This window comes from Dendrobates tinctorius, unplaced genomic scaffold (genome assembly GCF_039654945.1).
Source record: "Dendrobates tinctorius isolate UK_male_01 unplaced genomic scaffold, ASM3965494v1 ptg000223l, whole genome shotgun sequence".
NCBI lineage: Eukaryota > Metazoa > Chordata > Amphibia > Anura > Dendrobatidae > Dendrobates > Dendrobates tinctorius.
Window position 1 is genome coordinate 8,095,150 of NW_027361890.1, and position 18,269 is coordinate 8,113,418.

Sequence of the window (18,269 nt, forward strand, 5' to 3'; positions counted from 1 at the left end):
TGTATTCTTACCCAAACAGTTTCCACAGAACTCCCAGTCTCTGAAGCTTCAATCTGTGTGCAGATATACACTTTTCAAACATACAATGCGACACCTCCTCATTTATCAAGTCTGTTTCTTTCAAATAAGTTGTATCCTTCTAGCTGTAAAGACACACTGACTGTGTGTCTTTAAGTGTACGCACCAGAGGGAGAGTTGTAGAGGGGGCAGCAACCTCGGGTAAGAGCATGCAGCCGCCGCTATGCGCGAAGCCACACTAGAGCGGCACCTGGCGGGACACGTGACCACCGAGGGAGTAGCCTGAGCTGGAGCCAACCCCCGAGAGGGAGAGTGAGAGCCGGCAGCGCCGGGAGAATAGTCAGGAAAGCCGAGGTCAGTAACCGGAGGGTAATACAGGAGACTAAGGATGAGACAGGAGAATAGTGCAAGACGAGCTGAAGTCAGAAGACTGATGGGGATGCAGTAACCAGGGACACAGACGAGAGGGAAGTCAGGAAACAAGCCAAAGGTCAAGACCGGAGAGATATCAGTAGTACAGAATCACGATACAGACATAGAATGAGGGACAAGCCGAATCATACACGGTACAAGCACACAAAGGAACAAAGGTTATACACAAGTATATCATGTGTATCGTCCCACCAAGTTTCAGTGATTCCAATGACATCATATTTCTTCTCCTGTGTTAGTAGCTCCAATTCTCCTTGTTTGTTGCCCATGCGTTGTGCATTTGTATAGAAACATTTTAGTTTGTGATTGGTTTCTCTTTCTCCAATATTTTTATTATTTATATTCTTTAGTCTTTGTTCTTCCTTTCTACTTCTAATAGCAGAGTTCTCAATAGCATTTGTCAGGTGTATGGCTTTTTCTGGCCTTTTGCTTCCCTTCCCACATTGTTCAAGTTTAATGCTCTCCTGATGAGTGTAGCAAGGCGACTTCCAAATATGTTATACCAAGAAAAACCAAAACAATTCAGAAAAAATGTCAAAAAAGTGTTAACTGAGCATGCTCACATGTTTGCCATATATATTAATATGATTGAATGCTCAGAATGTAATTATAAACATCAAAAAATAGAGGCTCAGAACAATTCCAAAAATAATACAAAATTTATTTAAATATAAACAATGTGACAAAAAGAGTGTCTGGGTACGCACACATAAAGGTAGGAAAGGGGAAGGAAGGGGAGAGATTGTCCGGAGTCCAATAATAACGATAAACATATTCACAGTAGTCGTTTATGCATTATGTGACCCAATAGATAGTAAATACACCCCGGACAAAAAGAAGCGAAATATGTGTTTTCCAGTCTTCGTAAGGTGCACCCCATCTCTAGCAACAGCCCATCGTATAGGTAATTCACTCCATGATCCAGAAATTCAAATCCTTGCTGACGGCACCATCGATGTAGCCAGCTGTTCACCTGCAGAATCTTATTCCACCTCCTTGTTCCATGGCCATCCACTGGGAAGATGGAAGAGAAGACCACCTGTGCTCCCAGTTCTTTCACTTTCTTACCTAAGTTTTCAAAGTCACTGCAGATGGTTTCCAGGTCCTTTCTTGCGGTGTCATTTGTCCCCACATGTAGTAGCAGGAATGGGTAGTCATCTGTAAGTCTGAAGAGTCCTGATATCCTGTCAGACACATCTTTAATTTATGTGGAATAAGAGTGGATTTCCCAATTCATAAGTACTTACCTGAGGTCACGTAACGCAGAAATCAGGTTTAGGTTCATTTAGATCAGGACAACGTCATGACTTGCACAGAATGGGTTCATGATCTGTCTTATCTAAGGTGGAAATAAACACTATCTTACAGCCCAGAAAGTATTTGTACATACAGAGCAATTTTCAGTCTGTACCATAAATTAAAATGATTGGGGAGTATGGACAGTTTTTCTAGCAAATTAATGTTTTCTAGATAATAGATGTATTCTTCTCATGCTACTTGACTTAAAATGCCACTTCACTACACTTTTTAGGGGCTTCTCTGGATAAAAAAATCTGTATTAAGGCTTTACACTTTGTTCATAACTGCATTGGGACATTTAGTTTGTCTACTGTTTTTTTAATAATAGACACTGTCCAAAAAGGATTACGGTAATTGAATAATGATGTACACGGAAGCATCATGGAAGCCAAATCAGTTAAGGGTCCAATCTGGACTTGTCTATTAAGGCCAAATTTACCCTTCAGTATTTGATCAGTATTTTACATCAGTATTTGTAAGCCAAAACCAGGAGTGGAACAATCAGAGGAAAAGTATAATAGAAACACGTCACCACTTCTATATTTTTCCCACTCCTGATTTTGGCTTACAAATACATGTGGAAGAAACTGACCAAATACTGAACATGTGAACTTGACCTTAGACTGTAAAAAAATAAATGATTATATAATGTGCATTTTCTTCCACCCTAACAAAAGGATACATAAGGCCTCTTTCACACATCAGTGTCTCCGGTGATAGTTTTCACACATACAGGAGACACGTACACAAGTAGACTCATTCAAATGAATGAGTCTGGGCACATGTCAGTGTGTGTCCACTGACCGTGTGCCAATGGACAAAACACGCTGACATGTCCGTTTTTTACCATCAAAACGGACGGCAAAACATCCTGCACATGTGCAAACAGAGAGCACACATTGATGTCCTCTGTGTGACACACATCGGCTACAGTAAGTGCTGTTCCCCAGCAGCAGGTGCTGAAAATGGCTCTCATCATTCTCCCCTGCTCTGCCGGCGATCGGCACGAGCAGAGGAGAATGATGAGAGTTATATTAAAGTCAGAAGAAGATAGCAGGTGGGGGCTTTTGGGACAATTACTCCCATCATTTGACAACCAGCCTTGCTAAAGCAGACAACTGGGGGCTGGTATTCTCAGGGTGGTAAGAGGCCATTGATATATAGGCCCCCCAGCCTAAAAACAGCAGCCCGGAGCTGCCCAGAAAAGGCGCACATGGTCCATGGAAACACACTGACATGTGCACAGACCCATTTATTTGAATGGGTCTACGTGTGTACGTGCCTCTTGTACGTGTGAAAACTGTCACCACACCTACAGGAGACAGGGATGTGTGAAAGAGGCCTAACAGAAAGCAGGAAGACCCCAAAATAATCCTCTGCTCCAATTGGCATCAGTTGCTACAGGTGCGTTTTGGCCATTATTGCCACTTGTCTGTTCATGAAAACATAGCAGACAAACAGAACTCCTCTACGCAGGTGTGAATGTAGCCTCAATAGATGGGGTGCCCTGTTCAGGACCCACATTTATTGGTTTTTATTCAAATACAAAGAGCTTCTCTTGCTCTGAAGGATCTGACATTTCTGTGTATTACATGGACAGCACATTGATTTAAAGGGGAACTAATGCTTGTTTTCCCCCGCAGCACCACTGCAACAGCTGAACACTTGATGCCCAATTCCCCGACAGGTTGTAGTTAATTACTAAAAGTCTGATTGTCAGGCGTCCTGTTATCAAATAGCCCTAGTTCGAAGTGACTGGCAGATTCTTGAAGGAGAACATTGCATTTGGCATAACCTTGCAGTTTACATCTAGACATATTCTTCTTCTAAGTACCCTTATAAATCCTTTAACATGTGAATTCACATTTACTATTCTGCTTGTTCCTGATCACAAAGAGGTTATTCAGGATTAGAAAAATATGGCTCCTGCCTGCCATCATCAGTGCCACACTAGTCCCTAGAGTCAAGCTGCAATTCCAAGTGCAACCCTTGGCCAGGAGAGGCGCTATTCCTTGAAAAAAGCAATTTGTAATTTTGGATTACCTCTTTTACTCTCCCGTATTTCTCTGAACAGGGCTTGCTCTTAATATTTATACTGCTGTGGTAATCTTTATAGACTACTCACTGCACAGTAATCTAATAGTAATAGAAAATTATATTCTGAGAAAGCACTGCTACTCAGCAAGTGGCATCATAGAGAGCCATCTATGGAGAATGTCTAATGGTAACCTCCAGAAAAAATCAGTGAATGCAGCTGTGGGCTTCACATGGTAAGACCACCCATCAAAGTGTGCTACACAGCTTTATAGCACGGAGCTGTAGGGACTCTTTGCCCTTGTACCATGCTCTGTTGGGTGCCCTTGATGGATGATATGCAACCCTATAAGCTATACTAACTCTGTCATAAAATAAAGCTTGCAACAATTTATTTTTCTTTTGGAGTCATGCAAAATCAAATGAATCTCTGAGTCCCCCACTATGACTTTGTACAAAATAGAGTCATACAAGGGCCAATCACATTTGATCTTATTCAGGATATAGCTGTTATATAGTGGGTGGAAAAAGTCCAAATTTAACCTTTTATGCTTACATACATAGCAGTTGAGCTAAGGCAAAACCCACTACTGAAAGACATAGAACTATTTGCCTTAGAATAGGAAATCCGTGCTTACCCTCTTCTGGCAAATAGACAGATTCATGGATCACCATTCTTCATTACTACCCGTAACCTAAGGAGATGTCTATTCTTTACCCTCAGATGCTCCCTTCTTCTTGTGGACATATATTTGATAGGTTCCCAGGAATTCTGCTACAGAATGAAGAAAGCATTATTGCAGGATGAGACTACAGAGATGTAGATGCTTTTCCCCTTCAATTGCTCAGAAGGTAAAACATTATCAACGTGAAATTTATATTGCTATATTTGGTTAAACATTAAATTAACTCACCTCTAATGTGATGGCTGGAGTTGCTTCTCTGCTTCTCCAGGTTTGTGTCAGTCTTGAACACAGTCATACTTGCAGCAGTAATTTGTTCTGAACACGGATGTATATTATAATACAGGTCTGCTCACAGTGGGAAATTTATCACTGCTCACGTTACATTTATAGAACTCCAGCAATGGGAGGTCTACTATATATACATCACATACAGTCATGGCCAAAAGTATTGACACCCCTGCAATTCTGCCAGATAATACTCAGTTTCTTCCTGAAAATGATTGCAAACACAAATTCTTTGGTATTATTATCTTCATTTAATTTGTCTTAAATGAAAAAACACAAAAAGAATTGTCCTAAAGCCAAATTGGATATAATTCCACACCAAACATAACAAAGAGGGTGGACAAAAGTATTGGCACTGTTCAAAAAATCATGTGATGCTTCTCTAATTTGTGTAATTAACAGCACCTATAACTTACCTGTGGCACCTAACAGGGGTTGGCAATAACTAAATCACACTTGCAGCCAGTTAACATGGATTAAAGTTGACTCAACCTCTGTCCTGTGTCCTTGTGTGTACCACATTGAGCATGGAGAAAAGAAAGAAGACCAAAGAACTGTCTGAGGACTTGAGAAACCAAATTGTGAGGAAGCATGAGCAATATCAAGGCTACAAGTCCATCTCCAAAGACCTGAATGTTCCTGTGTCTACCATGCGCAGTGTCATCAAGAAGTTTAAAGCCCATGGCACTGTGGCTAACCTCCCTAGATGTGGCCGGAAAAGAAAAATTGACAAGAGATTTCAACGCAAGATTGTGCTGATGTTGGATAAAGAACCTCCACTAACATCCAAACAAGTTCAAGCTGCCCTGCAGTCCGAGGGTACAACGGTGTCAACCCGTACTATCCGTCGGCATCTGAATGAAAAGGGACTGTATGGTAGGAGACCAAGGAAGACTCCACTTCTTACCCCGAGACATAAAAAAGCCAGGCTGGAGTTTGCCAAATCTTACCTGAAAAAGCCTAAAACATTTTGGACGAATGTTCTCTGGTCAGATGAGACAAAAGTAGAGCTTTTAGGGCAAAAGCATCAACATAGAGTTTACAGGAGAAAAAAGAGGCATTCAAAGAAAAGTACACGGTCCCTACAGTCAAACATGGCGGAAGTTCCCTGGTGTTTTGGGGTTGCTTTGCTGCCTCTGGCACTGGACTGCTTGACCGTGTGCATGGCATTATGAAGTCAGAAGACTACCAACAAATTTTGCAGCATAATTTAGAGCCCAGTGTGAGAAAGCTGGGTCTACCTCAGAGGTCATGGGTCTTCCAGCAGGACAATAACCCAAAACACACTTCAAAAAGCACTAGAAAATGGTTTGAGAGAAAGCACTGGAGACTTCTAAGGTGGCCAGCAATGAGTCCAGACCTGAATCCCATAGAACACCTGTGGAGAGATCTAAAAATGGCAGTTTGGAGAAGGCACCCTTCAAATATCAGGGACCTGGAGTAGTTTGCCAAAGAAGAATGGTCTAAAATTCCAGCAGAGCATTGTAAGAAACTCATTGATGGTTACCGGAAGCGGTTGGTCGCAGTTATTTTGGCTAAAGGTTGTGCAATCAAGTATTAGGCTGAGGGTGCCAATACTTTTGTCCGGCCCATTTTTGGAGTTTTGTGTGAAATGATCAATGTTTTGCTTTTTGCTTCATTCTCTTTTGTGTTTTTTCATTTAAGACAAATTAAATGAAGATAATAATACCAAAGAATTTGTGTTTGCAATCATTTTCAGGAAGAAACTGAATATTATCTGACAGAATTGCAGGGGTGTCAATACTTTTGGCCATGACTGTAGGAGACACTGAGACTGCTGTAAACATTACATAGGAGATGCTGGGGCATATGAACATAACATAGGAGACACTGACACTTCTGTATACATCACATAGGAGAGATGCTTGAACTGGAGCATATAAATTACCCAGGAGATGCTTGGACTGGACCATATACATCACATAGGATATACTGGGGTTGGTGCATATACATCACAGGAGACAATGGGACTGGAGCATATACATTACACAGGAGACATTGGGAATAGAGCACATACAGTACATAGGATACACTGGGGTTGGGGTATATACATCACAGTAGACACTGGGCATTTACATCTCAGGAGACACTGGGGCTGGAGTACACATATTACACAGGAGATGCTGGGACTGAAGCATATAAATCACATAGGTTACACTGGGGTTGGGGCATATACTTCACAGGAGACACTGGGGGATATACATCACAAAAGATGCTGGGGCATATAGATCACAAGAGATGCTGGTGCATATACATCATAAAAGACGCTGGGGCACATACATTAGAAGAGGAGCTTGGGCGTGTATACATCACAGGAGATGCTGGGGCATATACATCACAGGAGGGCTGGGGGAATAAATATCACAGGAGGGACTGGATCACAAGTATCACATGAGACGATGGGCATATCCATCATGAGAGACGCTGGGGCCATATACGTCACAGGATGGGCTGGGGCATATACATCACAGCAGGAACTGGGGCATATACATCAAAGGAGGCGCTGTGGCACATACATCACAAGAAGGACTGGAACGTGTATACATCAAGGAGATGCTGGGGAATATACATCACAGGAGGGGCTAGGGGAATAAATATCACAGGAGGGACTGGATCACATGTATCACATGAGAGGCTAGGGCATATACATCAAAGCATGGGCTGGGGCATGTACATTACTGGAGGGGCTGGATCACATATATCACATGAGATGCTGGCGCCATATACATCACAAGAGGGGCTGAAGCATATACATCACAACAGGGACAGTGACATATACATCACAGGAGGATTTGGGGCATAAACATGACAGAAGGGGTTGGGACTCATACACCACACAAGAGGCTGAGGCATATACATCACACAAGGGGCTGAGGCATATACATCTCAACAGGGGCTGGAGCATATACATAATAGAAGGGTCTGGGGCATATACATTATACATTACATTAGACACTAGGGGTATATACATCACAGGAGATACTGGGGGTATATATACATCACAGGAGATGGGGGCATCTATACTGTAATTCACAGTAGGGGCTGGGGCATATACCTCACTTGAAACACTGGGGGCATCTTTACATCACAGGAGGGGCTGGGTCATATACATCCCTTGAGACACTGGGGGCATCTATACATCATAGGAGGGCCTGGGACATATTCACCACAGGAGAGGCTGGGGGCATCTAAACATCACATGACAGGATGGGGACATATACATCTCAGTTGCTGGGGCTGCTGTTGCTGTCGCAGTCTTCAGTGGGACTGAAGCACAGAGCGTGCTAACTCTGCTCACATAATATGTTATTGCATGCACCACAGCATTCAGTACTGAAAGCTGCGTACGCATGCTCAAATTGTCACAAACAAATAAAGGCATTTTTCTGGCCACCAGCTAGAGAACTGTGATCCTCGGCCCAAGCAATGTGATACCCAAATCGAACACTGCGGTCCCCGGAAATATGCCCAGGGACTGAAGAAAAAGGACGTAACAGCCCGTGGGCCAGAGATTCCCCAAACCTACTCTACAGCACCGTAACAGCAGAAATTACACAGTGCCAACTGAAATGTATAGGCTATTCATGTAGTACACTTTTTGTAGCCTTTCCCTACTTTGGCTACTCTATGGATGCCCTGATTGAGGGACTCTATTACTCAAACACTCTAAAATGGTATTTAACAATAGGGATATACTGTAAAAAAAAGACCCTTCAAATTCTTCAAGGTATGAAACAATGTCTTCTAACAAATATTGTTATGTAAGAAGTAATGAAATACTTAGTTTATGAAGTAAAGGAATGGAATTATAGGAATATAAATTACCATGTTTTGGCCAGTTTTTTATAAAATATTATTAGTCCAGAGACCTGCATTCACAAAGTAGTTAAACATGTCTCAGTGTTGGCCTAGTATGGATGCTGAGAACTGCTGTACATATGCAGCCTGCGGGCTCATTCAGGAAACATTTGGCAGAATGAATTCACTCGCTCTGCACTCTGGTTGGAACACAGAAAGAACAAATCATACTAAATAAACTTCAGACTCTAATTCCATATATCCAGTGACTGCACACATCTGCTGATAGGTGACCTAGCGGTGACAACAAATCCAACATACGTGATTTAGTGTTGTCTATTCTGAAATTGAACTCTTAACACTAGTTTTAGGTTTGGAAACTACATGGATGGCTGATCATGGTTCACGTTAAGCAGTGCTGCTTGGTCCTGTGCCATATTCATTTTACAATCTCTAGGTTTGTAACCCTAGTGATAACTGATGTTTCAGTCTCTGGTTTGCTGCTCTGGCCGGCAGCCCTTCCTTGGAAACAATCCACTTGGCCCCATCGTTAATCCCCTGCACAGGGGTTAAAGCAGGGGTGGGGAACCTTTTATCTGCCAAAGACCATTGGGATATTTATACGATCCTTTGCAGGTCATACAAAATTTTCAGCCTGAAATTACCCTTCTATATTTGGTCAAACATTTAACTCAACCCTATTGTGATAGCTAGAGCTGCTTCTTTTTGGTGCAGCTGTGATGCTAGGTGGTATTGATGATGTTACTACTCGCAACTGCACTGTTTATGAGTTGCATAATAAACCGTATAGACTGTTTAAGTGGAAAAATGCTCCTGTGTGCTTTAAATCCCGCTGCCAAGTGAATGTTCCCCAATTCATTCAGTAAGTGCTGACTTACATATGGTGCTAGACTGCGGGTAACGGTCCACGGAAAATTTTTCAAGACAGCTTGCTGTGGATCGGTGGGTCCACGAAGATTATAAGCTTCTGGCGGTAACTTGGCGGGGTTACAAAGCTTCCTGTGGCATCTGGAGGATGGCAGAGCCGTATGGCAGTCCGCAGAGGCGTCTGGCTGTCCGCAGAGCCATCTGACGGTCTGGAGAGCTCTCTGAAGGTCCGTAGAGCAGTTTGGAGCTGTGCAGTGCTTGGCAGAGCCTTGTGGAGCTGTGCAGAGCCATACAGAGCTGTGCAGAGCAGTGCGGAGCCTGGCTGTACAGAGCCCTGCAGAGCCAGACAGATCCTGGCAGAGCGGTACGGAGCCTTGTGCAGCGGCTGCAGGAGCAGCGGCTTGTGATCGGCAGCCAGAGGTGCCAGGAGGGCCAGTGGCTGCAGCAGGAGCTGTGGCAGAGCCAGCAGGAACTGGTGGGGTGTCGTAAGAGAACATTGGTGGTTCAGGTCGTACTCTTAAAGGGCGAGTGCAAGTCCAGAGGGATAACGGTACTGTGTGAACTGTGGCCTGAGAGTACCGTGGGGGAGTCCATGGGGTGTACCCCAGAGAGGGGTGGTGTCCCTAAAAGGGATGGAGTTCCAAAAGGGGGCGGTGACCTAAACAGGGATGTTGCCCAAAAGGCGGTGGAGTCCCAAAAGTGGGTATTTGCCCAAAAGGGGATGGTGGCCCTAAAGGGGATGATGACCCAAAAGGGGGTGGAGTTCCAAAAGGGGGCAGAGTCCCAGGAAGTGGTAGTTACCCAAAAGGGGGCAGAGCCTCCTGAGTTAAAGGGGTGGTGCAGACGGACTGTAGACGTTAATGAACTGTTCAGCGTGCGGTCACCCACAGTACCTGGACAAAAAGAAGTCTGGCATGTTTAGGTACCATGATTCAAAGCCATATACTGAGTGCTAAGTCCGTGTTATTGTTCAGGTTTGGCACCCCGAACACTGGGTGTTTCTCGCGCTGTCATGTGCATGATAGCACGGCAAACACTGCCTCTGATCGGTAAAATCATTACCGCCGGTCAAATGACAGCATGAACCCGCAGCTGTGACCGGAGATAAAAAGTTTAGCTCCAGTCACTGGCGTCGGCTGATGGGACTACTACTAATATCAGCCTACGCCTGCTGCCACTAATAACAGCGAGAGCAAGTGGCGGCTGACAGGAGTACTCATCAGCCGGCGCATGCGCTCTAAATAAATAAATACATAAAAAACAAACAGCTTGTATTCCCATGTATTTTGGTATTTTGTTAACCAGCAAAGCAAAACTTACAGCTGCATGCTTCAACCCTCAGCAGTCAGCTTTAGCAAGGTTGGTTATCAAGAATAGAGTGGTCCCCGTGCAGTTTTTTAAAATTTATTTAAATAATTTTTGACCAAGTTCACTAAGGGGTCTTTTAGACGTCAGTGTTTCTGGTAGCAGCACACATGCACAATGACGCTCGGATGACATCTCTGTGTCATCAGTGTCACACGTACTGGCTCCTGGAAATCAGCGGCACTGGTCGCGCTGTTCCCCGGTGCTGTTGCTGAAGAAGACAGCTCACATTACTGTCACCTGCTCACGCTGCAATCAGCACTAGCGGGGGACCATTTTGAGTTATATTCAACTGTTAACAGCGAGAGCAGGTGGCGGCTAATGGGAGTATTCATCAATCTGCACTATAAATAAATTAATATAAAAAGATTAGATGGGGTTCCCCTGTAATTTTGATAACCAGCCACTCAAATCTGACAGCTACGGACTACAACCCTCAGCTGTTAGCTTCAGCAAGACTGGTTATCAACAATAGAGGGGTCCCCACGCCATATTTTTAAATTATTCAAATAAATAATTTTAAAAACTGGCATGGGTTTTCCACCATTTTTGACAACCAGCTGGAGGCTGGTATTCTCAGGTTGGAAAGGGGCCATGAAGAGTGCCCCCCACCCAGCCTATAAATAGCAGCCCGCAGCCACCACAAAAAAGGTGCATCTATTAGATGTGCCAATACTGGCACTTTGCCCGGCTCTTCCCACTTTCCCTGTGGTGGTGGCAAGTAGGGTTCATATTTGTGGGCTTGATGTCACCTTTGTATTATCCGATGACATCAAGGCCACAGCTTAGTAATGGAGACGAGTCAATGATACACAGCAAGACTGAAGTCCTTTATTTGAGATTGAAAAAAACACACTTTTACTTCTTTATTTAAAAATGATACACACAGTTATATTCACCTAATGCCCATTCCACTGAAGCCCTCGCATCCTGTAAAAAACAACAAAAATACTCACCTAATGCCCAATTCCACTGAAGCCAACATCTCATGTAAAAAAAAAACAAAAATAAAAAACAATCTTATCCCTCATCTCTCCATTGTTCTGTCCCATGCCATAATCCATGTCTGTCGGATAAACAGTTTTCAACCTGGACGGTGGCAAGATACAACCTTTTCAGGCTGAGAACCACTGCTGAATGAGCAGCCACAAGCACAGAATCAGTGACTAGCGGTGATGTCATCGAACTTAGTGCAGGTCACTGAGGCTGTGTTCCCAGCTGGGCCGCTGAACTACAGTGACCTCGGTGAGATCACAGATAGTACAGTGAGAAAAATTCTCTCTGTGAACAGCGATAAACTCATGATGTCATTTATGGGTGGGAAAGCAGGCTCAGTGACCTGCGGTAACCTCAATTACATCATCACTAATCACTGAGGCTGCACTCGCAGCAGCTCATTCCTCAATGGTTGTCAGCCTGGATGATCAACCGCATCTTGGTACCATGCAGGTTGAAAACTGTTTATCCTCATACATGGATTACGCTGTGGGAGAGAACGACAGACAGGTGAGGGATATGGTTGTTTTTATTTTTGTTTTTTTTTACAAGAGATGTTGGCTTCAGTGGAATGGGCATTAGGTGAGTATACTGTAACGGTGTTTGCTAATTTTAAACAAAAAAGTAGTGTTTTTTTATTTCAAATAAAGGACTTTATTCTTGCTGTGTGTTTATTTACAATATAACTATAGGATTAGTAATGGATAGGTGTCTTATAGATGCCTCTCCATTACTAAGCCATGGGTTTGATGTCACCGAACAATACAAAGGTGGCATAAACCCCAGAAATATGAATCCCACTTGACACCGCCATAGGGAAAGTGGGAAGAGCCGGGCAAAGCGTCAGAATTGGCGTATCTAATAGGGCAGCTGTAGGCTGCTATTTTTAGGCTGGGGGGGCTAATATCCATAGCCCCTTAAACCAGAGAATACCAGCCCCCAGCTGTCTGCTTTAACTTGTCTGGTTGTCAAAAATGGGGGGAACCCATGCCATGTTTTTAAAAAAATGTATTTAAATAATTAAAAAACGGCGTGGGGACCTGTTGGCAGTAGATTATTCAGGATACTCTCCAAGCGTGTGACAACAGAGCTTCTTTATTCAGAAACAATCAGGAATAATATGCTTAATAGATCAGGAATAAATCATTTGTGTGTCTCTATCTGTGCAGTATCTAAGCTTCTCTTATACACAGACACAGGAAAACAGGAAATACAGTCACATGCTCTCCCTGTGTGAGCCTCTGGGAATTTTTTTTTTTAACTATATAGACAGCATACAAATCTAGCAACTAAACACTCATAGTTGTTGCACCAAACATATTCCAACAGGAGCTCTCTATTCTTGATAACCAGTCTTGCTAATGTTGACAGCTAAGTATTGCAGCCCGATGCTGTGAGTTTTGCCTTCCTGGTTATCAAAAATTCAGAGAAAACTACAGGAGTTTTTTTAATAATTAGGAAATGGGAGGACAGGTTGTATTTTGTAGTATACAGAAAGAAAAAGATTTTTCCACCACCAGGAGCAAAAGTGTAGCAATGCAGTGACATGACAAGAAACTACAAAACTATTCATATGCTAAATAGTTGCAAGTAGTGATAGGGATAGCAGACAAAATTTCAAGGACAGTGAACATGTAATTACAGGTGGCCCTGACCCATGGTGACCACCCCATAACATGCACTAGCTGTGGAACAACTCCCAATACTTTGTATACAAAAACACTTGGAGTAAAAACATCCACCAAGGAAAATAATTAAAATAGTTTTATTCTCAAAAATTAATAATAAACAGAAAAATTTAATATACATAAAGACGGGTCACATAATAGCAGAGCTCAATATGATAAGGAATTCAGGTACAGAAAAAACACACATGCAGCAATACTAAGGGCTATGGAATATATATAATGGATATATAAAGATAAATAAAGTGCCAGTGCTTCAAGTCTTTCTTTCAAATATCCAAAGAGTCCCACCGAGTGACCCCCTCATAGTAATGAACCATCACGGCATAATAGCTCGAAATCATAGTTTAGAGGCCACACAATGAAAACCCATTCAAAAGCGCTTACCCATAGCTCATCAGTATGCCACACGTGTAGCCCCTACGCGCGTTTCGCGTGGGCTTCGTCGGGGGGCTGTGATGGCATGTTCTGTCCCTCTCTCCCTTATATCCCCACATCACAGCTGTGAATGATCGTCATAAACGGCGCATGTAATCACCGTGGGACCCGGAGTTCGCGTCATTAGACGGCGCCAAAATGGCGGCGCGGTTCACCCAGAACAGCTGGTGACGTCACTGAACCGCACACGTCATCAAGCGGCGCCGGAAATGGCGCGCCGGTTGTCCCAACATGCGAGACATGCGCACCGGCGATCTCCCAGAGCTGGTAACCAGAGCAACGGGTGACGTCATCAGACCGCCCACACAATACAGCGGCACCTACGAAATGACGCACCCATCATCTCAGGATATGCTCATTTAGCGCTTCAATGTAACAATCAGAATCAATAACAATTTTAAAGGCGCGTCTCCAATAACAATACAAGAGATTTACACGCTATAAAGCAATACAATATTATATGCACCGCTGAGCAAAATATACAATATAGGATTCATAAAATAGTAACGCATCAATGCATAAAGAGCCCAATCCAGACCATTATAAAAAACAAAAACTATATATATATGAAAGAAATAAGATATATAATATATATGTTATATACAAAAATGTATAATAACATATACACTAGAAACACCTCAATGTGTGTGAATATATACTTTCACAAAACTATCAAGCAGGATTGATATAGTGAAATAAAAAAGTGAAAATCTAAGTGAAAAATATGTATATAGAGGAAAAAAATTTTTGATTATATTTTACATAATATAAATCAATCCAAAAGTGAAGTGAAAACATAAAAAGAAAGTAAAGTGCTAAATAGTATCAAGCATTCAAAACCACTATAAAGTGGAAGTCATGCCCAATAGTGCACAAAAAAGGAGAAAAGGGGGGGTGAATATATGATCCAGACGCTCCAGCATATGTGAAGATCTTCTTCCTGAATCCGTTGCTCGATGTCAGGGGTCCAAAGGGGAGGAAGCTCACAGATACTCATTCTCATATGGCAAAGAACTATAAAAGACACAGAACATACAAAATAAAAATAAATCCAAAAACACACATATTATAAAAAGGAGGAAAAACTAATTTGCTCATTTAAGCCCTTCGGTGTTACAGTGTCCAAAACTGCAATCCATTTACACTCTCTCTGGGTGAGGAAACGCACCGCATCCCCACCTCTGATACCCAAGTGGATACAGTCAATACCGTATATCTGCAGATCATTTGGATTACAATTATGTCTCAACTTAAAATGCCGGAGAAGCGACTTGAGTCCATTAACATCATCCACATCACGGGCGGCCATAATATCCCTAACGTGTTCACGTGTCCTAATTCGTAACTCACGTGAAGTTAGCCCTACATAGATTAGGTTACACTTACACCTTGCATAATAAACAACATGTGTAGTTGTACATGTAATAAACATGTTGATGTTAAAGGTTTTAGAGCCGTCCGAAGATGTGAATGATGTGGCCCGTGCATGATTTTTACATGCCAGACAATTTTTACATGGAAAAAACCCTTTCCTCCTATCTATGTTTCCAAATAAAGATGGAGACCTAGTCACATAGTGACTATTCACTAGCATGTCTTTAAGATTTCGACTACGACGGGCCGTCATTTGAGGCACCACTGGTAAATTTTTACTGAGAGTTGGATCTGTCATAAGTATCGGCCAATGTTTTTTTAAGAATCAGCCGCATTGTTTCCCACTGTTGATTTAATGTAGAGATAAACCTTATCCCGGCATCAGATTCCTTTTTCTTATTCCGTGGGACTAAAAGATTCCTTCTCTCGGATTTCCTCGCTCTGGTATACCCTCTCTTGATACTCCGCCTGCTGTACCCACGCTCTTGAAATCTGTCACCAAGGTCGATGGCCTGTCGCTCAAAAAGACTGTCCGACGAACAAATCCTCCGAGCTCGGAGAAATTGGCCTACTGGGATAGCCTTAATAGTTGAGCCCAGGTGTGCAGACGAGGCATGTAGTAATGCATTAACTGCAGTTTCTTTACGAAACATATCTGTATGAACAGAACCATCAGAATGCACCCTTAGCTCAATATCTAAAAAAGGATATCTTCTCATGATGGAAATTATAGGTGAGCCTGATGTTGGAGTTGTTGCGATTCAGACCCCCCATGAATGAGTGTAATTCATCGGTGGTACCCTGCCATATAAACAATATGTCGTCTATAAAGCGGAACCATCCAAGTATATTGGGAGAGGCATGTGCACCATCGCAAAACAAACCCCTCTCCCAAAAACCGAGAAAGAGGTTTGCATACGAGGGCGCACATGCCGCTCCCATAGCGGTACCACGCATTTGTAAGTAATATCTATCTTTAAATGTAAAAAAATTATGGGTAAGAATGAACCGCAACAACTCCAACACCAATCCCCTCAGATCAGCATCCAAATTACTTGCCTCAAGATAAAATTGAGTAGCTCGTATACCATCTTCATGAGAAATACTCGTATACAGAGATTCCACATCTGCTACCACAAAAAGCATATCTGGTTCAAGGGAAAGGCCATCAACACGTTTCAGGACGTCTGTAGTGTCTCTGACTCCTATGACATGCTCAGGGAGACCTGAGCAATGTGCATACTCGCTCATCACTAGTTGCAAGTCAAATTGATGTATGAGATAGCCAAGATGATTGTCTATAAAATGATTGCAGTCTCACGTTCGAAGCACTAATAGATGGGAATATGGATGAAAGTCAAAAGTTCAAAACATTGTTACCCTTCTGCTAGTCAGTGTACATCACATAGAAGACATCAAGACCGTTGTATATGTAGGATTCGGCCAGGACAGTAGTCGTAGCCGAGGACACCAGGGCGTGTCCTGGCCTCCTCCCACAGAAAAATTGTCAGCTTCTACCAGAATGCCTATTTGGGGGTTCTGGTTCACCATCAGGGATCCCACTGCAGTGCTGCACAGCTCCTTTACACTCAGTTTCTGTGCATAGGATGAAAGAATGTACACAGAAACCGGTTCAGATGCCAAACAAATGACTTTACTATTCTCTTCCAACGGTCCTGGGCACATCAGTAGCATTACAGTCCACACAGCATTCCTTCTGCACTTTCCATTTCCTCAATACTTTGTCCTCATGCACATCATTGGGTAGTAGTGCCCTAGGCGGTACAGCAGCATCACTTCTGTAGGACCTCAAGACATAGGGGATCCCGCTCATCAGTTTCGCCCTGGACTTACGGGCTTCAGCCCTAGTCAAGATCTGCCAGATTGTGACTAGTCTGCGCCCTGCACAACTCTTGCACCATGTAATTCTCTCCTTCACTCACTGCTGTAATAAACCGTAACTCCTGGGGTGCTTTTTTCTTCTTTAAGAATGTTACGTCGCTGCTATGTCGTCCTAGGCCTAGAGCCCTTGTGGATTCTTCGGGTGTGCTCGCTCTTCTATCCTGTTCCTATATCTTACACTCACTTAACCCATAGCAGCTCCTCCTATGTGGTTAACCCCTACCTAACTCTTGTTACTTACTATAACTAGCATAAGCTAGAATACCCACCATCTAGTGGCCACCCATTAGAAGTACACTCTCCCTATGCAACACGGTAATACAAAGGTTCACATATTTTGGTAATACATCTTAGGATGTAGCAGTACCAGTCAGACAAACAATGGTAATACATTATAAGTGTAGCAGTACCATAGAATAATTACATCTGTACATTATTTCGACATATTTACATTAGGACTTCATAAAGGGGGGGAGACATTAAAGGGCATCTTCCTTCAATCCCCTTCATTTATACATCACATAAGAGATACCAGAGGCTGGAGTATATGCATCACAGGAGACATGGGGGATGCAGTATATACATCACAGGAGACATGGGGCTGCGGTATATATATCACAAGAGACATGGTGCTCGGGTGTAGATATCACAGGAGCCATGGGGCTGTGGTATACACATCACAGGAGACATGGGGCTGCAGTATAGACATCACAGGAGATGCAGGAGCTGCATTATAGATATCATAGGAGACATGGGGAATGCGGTATAGACATCACAATAGACGTGGGGCTGTGGCATATACATCACAGGTGACACAGGAGCTGCTGCTACTGTTTTCTTATGTGGGGCAAGAGCGCATTGTGTGCTAACTCTACCCACAAAGTACATTTTGATACTGACGCTGGCTAGATCAGAATTTAATACTTAATTGCATGAGCCACAGGGTCACTAGTGAACACTGCATGCATGTGGTGGCAGAGTAGAAAAAAATTAAAGGGCCAAATTACTGCAGTTCTTGGGAATCTGTCCTGGAACCGAAAAAAAGTCA